The sequence below is a fragment of the Mobula birostris genome, chromosome 1, assembly GCF_030028105.1.
Source record: "Mobula birostris isolate sMobBir1 chromosome 1, sMobBir1.hap1, whole genome shotgun sequence".
NCBI classification, from domain to species: domain Eukaryota; kingdom Metazoa; phylum Chordata; class Chondrichthyes; order Myliobatiformes; family Myliobatidae; genus Mobula; species Mobula birostris.
This window is the reverse complement of record NC_092370.1, coordinates 163,574,621-163,582,307: the sequence shown is the minus strand read 5'-3', so window position 1 is coordinate 163,582,307 and position 7,687 is coordinate 163,574,621.

Genomic DNA, 7,687 nt, shown 5'->3' with positions numbered 1-7,687 from the left:
GCCATTCTTCTCTCATCAGCAAGGCACTTTCACCCACAGAACTGCAGCTCACTGGATTTTTTTTTGTTTTTTTTCCACCATTCTCTGTAAACTCTAGAATCTGTGGTGCGTGAAAATCCCAGGAGATCAGCAGCTTCTGAGATACTCAAACTACCCTGTCTGGCACCACCAATCATTCTACAGTCAACATCACTTAGATCACATTTCTTCCCCATTCTGATGTTTGTTCTGAATAACAACTGAACCTCTTCACCATGTCTACATGCTTTTAAGGAAATAATTGTAGTCTTCAGAAAAGTGCAGAAAAGCCATCATCCTCTGTGAATACATAACTTCTCTGCAGAGAGAGTGAAGTGCACCAAGTTCGTGGGATTTCACATCACAGATGACCTCATCTGGTCCCTTAATATCACCTCCCTGAACAAGAAGGCACATCAGTGCCTCCACTTCCTAAGAAGATTATGGCAAGCAAAACTCCTCCCCCCCCCCACCCTCATCTTAACTGTGTTTTACAGGAGCACCATTGAGAGTGTCCCGACAAGTTGCATCTCCATCTGGAAGGGGAACAGTCGAGCATCAGACCTGAAGTCCTTACAAAGGACAGTGAGAACAGCTGAGAGGATCATCCGGACCTCCCTACTGTCCATCAGGGACATTTGTCAGGAGCGCTGCGTTCGCAGGGTCCTTAGTATTAATAAGGATCCCACCCATCCATCCAGCATCCTTTTTGACTTTTTACCATCAGGCAAGACAAGAACGGTTTCTTCCCCCAGGCTTCTGAACTCCCGTCATATCATATTCAAAGTGCCACTGGTTACTCTGTTCCTCACCTCACAATATTTAATATTCATGCACTTTAGTTTGCTATTTATGTCTGTTTCATCTTTAGATTTTAGCCGAACCTTCATAAGTTATCGTGTGTTATGTGTACTACTGTACTTTACACCCTGGTTCGAAGAAACGTTGTGTCACTTCTATATACATTATATGGTTATATATGTTATATACATGTATATAGTTAAATGACAATAAACTTGACTTGACGTTTATGCATTGAATTGCTGCCACGTGATTGACTGATTAAATGTACAAGTGTGCCTAATAAAGTGACCACCCTGTGCACTGACTTCGTATGTTTAGGTAAATCCAACCAGCAACTAACAATGCATAGATTTAATATCTCATCTGGAAGATAGGACCACAACCACCCCTTCAGTACTGCATTGGACTTTCAGTCTAAGTTCTGTGCTCAACTTTCGCAGTAAGATATAACTCCAACCTGCAAGCCTGAGTCAGTTAGGGTACCAGAGGACCGTAAGACAATAAGCTACAGGAGCAGAATTAGGCCAATTGGTCCATAAAGTCAGCTCCACCATTGCATCATGGCTGATCCATTTGCCTCTCAGCCCCAATCTCCTGCCTTCTCCCCGTAACCCTTCATGCCCTGACTAATCAAGAATCTGTCAACTTCTGCCTTAGATATACTTGATGACATGAGTATGAGAGACATCAGTGTTCTGAGAGATTATGTATTGGCTACTTGTTCAATGTACTGTGTATATATTTGGTTGGGAAATGAATGTAAAGGAAAACACATTCAGGTAGTATTCTGTTTCTATATGTTGGCATAACTTATAATTAATAAAGTATAGTACTGTGGAAAAGTCTTAGGCATGTATATATAGCAAGGAAACCCAAGACTTTTGCACAGTATTGTATTTGCCAGGTGGGGTAGAGGAGGAATGCCAGGGGCAGGGGTTGGTGTGTGTTCCAGCACACCCAGCCCTGAGAAACCAGGCGAGGCCATTTGATTCCAAACAATTGGTTTATTGTTCATTACCGAATGTCTCTTTGGTGCTTCCCGCTTCCTCCCCCCTCCCTTCCCCTTTTCCTAACCATGATTCCCCTCTCTCTTCCCCTTTCCCATCCTCAATCCACAACAGAAACCCATATCTGAATCAGATTTTGTCATCACTCACATAGGTCATGAAATTTGTTTTTATTTTGTGGCAGCTGTACAAAGCAACACACAAATTGATCTCTTAAACTTGTACCATTAACTGAAGACAAAAAAAAAGTGAAATCACTAGGATTCGAGTCTAGAGGGACAGAAATGAAAAGCTATATTACAATTGTTGTGAACACTGATTAGAGCACACTTGTGAATAATGCATTCAACGCGGGTCACCACACTAAGATAAATATACAGGTGTTGGAAAGGATGCTGAAAAAATTTACAGGGATGATACCAGTGTCAGCATCAGAACCTGAATTAGGTTTATTATCACGAACATATATTGTGATATTCATTGTTTTGTGCAGCAGTACCATGCAATTACACTAAATTACAATGATAGATAGATAGATAGAAAGAAAGACAGATAGATAGATAGACAGACAGATAAATAGACAGATGAATATCAAGGTATACATCTCAAGAAAGGATGAACAAATTGAGGTCATTATGTTATGTTTTAGTTGGTGCATCTTATGAATAAAGCATACTTTTGAAGATGTTGGTGGTGGTGGTATCTGTTAGTCTCGCGAGACCATGGATCTGCACCTGGAAAGTTCCAAGGTGCAGGCCTGGACAAGGTTGTTTGGAAGACCGGCTGTTGCCCATGCAGCAAATCTCCCTTTTCCACGACACCGATGTTGTCCAAGGGAAGGGCAAGGGCCGATACAGCTTGGCACCAGTGTCATCGCAAGAGTTGCCACAACGAGGTTGAAAGCAACGTCGGACTGCCTTAGGGACTCCAGCTCCGGATTTGTCCTCAGGGTTTACTCCCGAAGCCTTTCTCATGAGTGGGTATGGCTGCAAGGCAGCGGAAGTTTGAAATCAGAGTTTTCCCTCTCTTAGATGGACTGCCTTCCCAGACTGACGAGCTCCATCTACCCGAAGCACTGGTTTTAAGGTGCCAGGACCCACCTTCGCCCCTTCTCCTGTCAGTGGAAACAGTTCCGCCAGGCTTAGAGGCTAAGCCACACGAAAAAGCCAGGAGTTGGACTTGGTTGTCAGAGGCTATCTGAGGCGCATGCCGTGAGGAGCACTTCTGAAGATAAAGATCAAAAAAATCGCGTATTAACTCTTGCCCTAAAACGGCCTCTCTCACCTCTTCCAAAATTCTCGTTGAACCGTACAGCCCAGATACCATGTCTAATTTCTTCCTGCGGTAGCTGATGCCCCAGGCTCTCCATCTTACTGATTTCTATGACTTCATTGTTAGACTTGACTCATGGTAATGCACTGGGAAACCCTCCTCAAAGACTACTTCCACTATGTGTGCTTGCATTCCCATATCACTCTATTCCCAATATTACAGCCAGTGGTCTCTCCATCAATGGCCTCTGCCTCAGACCCCTTCTCTCCCTGACCATGTACCATGTTCAAGAAAGCAACAGATATTCAAGCCTGTTCTTCAGTGTAGTAGTGAAGTAGTACTTTATTATCAACGGTGCCATATTTGGATTAGACAATAAACAAAGGTTTGTCTTTTCTCAAGTCCTCAAGTACTAGCAAATACCCCATAATACTTTTCAAAAACAGCAAATTTCTACTAGGTGCTCAGTCATCCTATCACAATCTCTCATATTGCTCATTGGTTTCCCAAATTAGAAATGGTGATGGTGACTACACCTTAAAAGCCTTTCATTGGCAGTGATGTCTCGAGGGCATAAAAAAATCATACAATCTTTCTTACATTAATAGCATTTCTTAGTTAAAAAAAATGTGTTTAATGTACCTGAAAAAGAGACCTGAGTTTCAGCGGGTAGACATAAAGGTTTTACAAATTTTGGAGCATATCATATCTCAATTCTATGTCCTTTTCCCTCAATAAGACATGAGAGCTCTTCAAATTATCATTATTCGGAAGTGCCCAGCTGTACTGCTTGAAATCCTCTCTAACTGTAGGGAAATTATGGAACTCATTTCTTGGCAACAAGCTAAGTGCCATGAGTGGAGTGATTATTCAATTCCTTGTAGGATGCAATGCAAGTGATGTGACATAATTCATGTGTTATCTCCTTAAATAAAATTCCAATCCATTCGGACAAGAAATGAAGTATTCCCCAGTTTGTACAGCAGAACATTGCAATTTTTACTGGCAAGGGAGCCAGAGGTCCATTTGACAGCCTTGTCAGTGAGTTCAGACACATCTTCATTTAATATTGGCTTTCTGCTGAGCTGCCCCAGTACAGATGTCTAAAGCTGTTCAGGGCAGCTCGGCTCGGCTGCTGCAGTAAAGCCAGTCCTTACATCAAAGGAGTCAAGTTGCAGACACGTCTTAACAGGATAGCCGGACAGTGGAAACAAAAGAATAACAAACCTATAACAAGATTTCATAACCTCAATGCACCTCAGAGCACTTTACAGCTCCATGATTTCTTTTTAAGTGTGGCACACGTTCAGAAACACTGAATGCAGAAGGATAAAAGAAAGGCAATGTAAGAGCAAACTATTTTGGTGAAAGGTATAAATCAGTGAGCATACTGAGATAAGTGCACCGGTTCAGTGAGTTAATTTGTACATCAGTGTTAAACTACGTTTGTAGTTATACTTTGATATAAAAGGCACATTTGGAATGAAGACAGCTGTGCACTTATTCTAACACTTCTTACTTGTGCATGTGTTTGTAAGTGAATGTGGTTCCTGCACATGTAAGGTACAAACTGGACAAGTTAGACAAAACCATCAAATCACATCTCACCTTCTCCTCAGGTGAGCATTAAAGAACTCACTGCTGGGCGATAGTTCTAGGCCAGGCAGCAATTTTTATGTGTGTTGCTTGAAATTCCAGCATCTGCATATTTCCTCGTGTTTGTGTAGGCAATTGTTCTGTCTGGTTTTGTGATCGATACCTAAAGACAGACTATCTGATGGTTTTTACATTGCTTTTTGTGCAACTTAGCTTTAAGCGAATCTTAACTTAGCTGTACGATGATATTTGTTTACTTCTTCTGATATGAAAAGCCTTTGGGATGTCCTTTGTGAAAGACACCCCATAAACACAATGTCCTTTCACTCTGTTCACATTCTATTTTTCATTCCAAACCCCATACATGTAGAGTACACATCTAGTGGAAAACAATCCTTTACCTCTCCTGACACTATATGGGTGATGTACATTTGGTTGCTAATACAAATGTAATTGGTGGAGCTCAGAAACACCACAACAATGTAAACTAAAGGATAACTGGAGAACTGCTAATGCAGAAAGACTAGAGAAGTTGTTATTGTTCTCCTTAAGGAAGAGGTTAAAGGTAGAATGTACAAATGAGAGAGGCATAACAAATTGTAGATGCTGAACTTGGACCAAACACAAGATGTTGGAGGAACTCATCGGTCAAGCACCACCTATGCAGAGAAATGGACAGTGGGTTAATAGTAGATGCTAATTCATACCCTACCTCCCGAGACGGAGAGACTAAGAAACAGGAGAAAGGTGTCATAGATGGACCGTGTGAATTTATGTGTGGGGCTTAAGATGGTAGCAAAGTTGGTAAAAATCAATGAGTTCCCAATGAGTGCAGGAGAAGACATGGCAGCATCAATGCATTTGTCAACGTGGCAGAAGAAGAGTTAGTGCATGGCTCTCATGAACTGTTCCACATTGACAACAAAAAGTCAGGTATACTCCGCTCATACAAGTGGCCATGGCTACACCTTTGATTTGGAGAAAATGGGAGGAACCAAAAGAGAAATTGTTGAAGGAAAGCACGAGCACTACCAGACAAAGGAGGGTGGGTCAAGATGAAGAGTCTTAACTTAAAACATCAATTGTCCATTTCCTTCTGTAGATGCTGCCTGACCTATTGAGTTCCTCCAGGTTTTTGTGCAGTTGTGAGTGAATAAATATAAAGAAGCTACTGATAACAAACAGTCTGTAGTTAAAGGATACGGATTTAAGATAAACGGCAAAGAAACATAAAATGCATTTAAAAACAATGCTTTACACAAGTTAAACTACCTGTTAACATGGCAGTAGCAAGTTAAACACAACTACACTCAAAGGAGAACTGAATTCGAGAGGAAACAGCAGAAAGGTAATGTGAAATGGCTAATCTGTCCCATTTTAGCTCATGCTTGTTCCCAGGGGAACAAGTCCATTAGTCTCATTCACATTTTTTTATTTCTATACAGCTCTGTGACATACTCTGTCTCACATACACCTAGCAATTCCATCTCAATTCTTGTTGTCATTACTCAACACATGGTGTAGTTTACCGTCACAAGTTAATCTACCTTTGGCATGCAGGAGGAACCTGAAGCCACTGGGGTAAACCTTTGCAGTCACAGGGCAAGTGTGCAAACTCCACACAGACTGTCCCCATGGTCGGGATTGAATCTGGCTGCCTGCTGCAACAGCCAGCACTAACTATTACACAGTGTGTCAACCATAGTGTTCTGTCAAAGGATTGACACAAGTACATTGAACCAAATTATTCTTCATGCCTATTCTACAAATTATAGATGAATTATATTTTCCTTCCTTATAAATTTATGTAGCCTGGGGAAAATTACACACATGCAGGACAAAAAATACTTTATCGGGTCTTTAATTCCTTTATCTGTTTTAGATGTTTTATTGCAGAAAGAGGGTATCAAAATAAAAACAACAAAATTAATTTTTAAAAAGTTTCCACACTTACAACTTCAGCTTGTTACGTATGCAGTATGAAAATAACTAAAACAAAACGTACAAAACCAATACGGGGTAGTGGCAATTATTTGGCACACACATGCTTAACTTCCAAACACAAATAGGCTAGATCTTGAAATGAGTTCTCTTCACTCATGCTAGTAGGCCGATTAAGGAACTTCACAATCTTGCTATTCCAATGTCGACCAATTTTTTCTCGTGAAAACCTTTGCTCACCAAACCTGGGTAATGCATTCAAATGTCATTCTTTCTAGAACACGGCAACTCTCATACTCCATGCATGCAAAATAACATCACCATTTTCTCTTAAGGGCACAGGCAGCTATTTTAGCAATACCAAGGTGAATATATAAGTGCACTTTAACAATAAAAAATGATATTCAACAGTCACCTGGTTACATAAACCTAGATCTCCATGGTAACACAAGCTTATCGCTAGTGCCCCAAAGTCTGACACTGGTTATCAGCAGATTGCTCTTGACACAAAAACAGTATAATTCCAAATAAAGGATTTTTAAAATAGTGTATTGTTGGGAACAGTAGATTTGGAGCCACTTGAACAGATAACCAAAATATTATTGAAAATCAGTGGGGCTAATGGAAATGTAAATTTCCTGATTTGGATTTTTTTGATATCAGTGGAAAACCTTAATTTAGCACAGGGAAGCAATCCTTAGATTCTCATCAGTGAGGTCTTGCACCAGTCTGGGCCTTCTATCTCCTACGGTATCAGCATGCAGAGGTGAAAGGGCCAAAGTCTTGTCCACAAAACAGCTGAAACAAACTTTGAACATAGAACATACAACATACAACAGTAGAGCTCAATACATGTCCTTCAGCCTACGATATTGTGCCAACCTTCTAAGCTACTCTAATAGTAATCTAACCCTCCCCTCCCATATACCTTTCTAAGATACTCTTAAATGTCCCTAGTGTATCTACATCACCCATGGCAGTGTATTTCATACATGTGAAAAAAGTCTAACTCTGACATCACCCCCTGTACTGTCTTCCAATCACCTGAA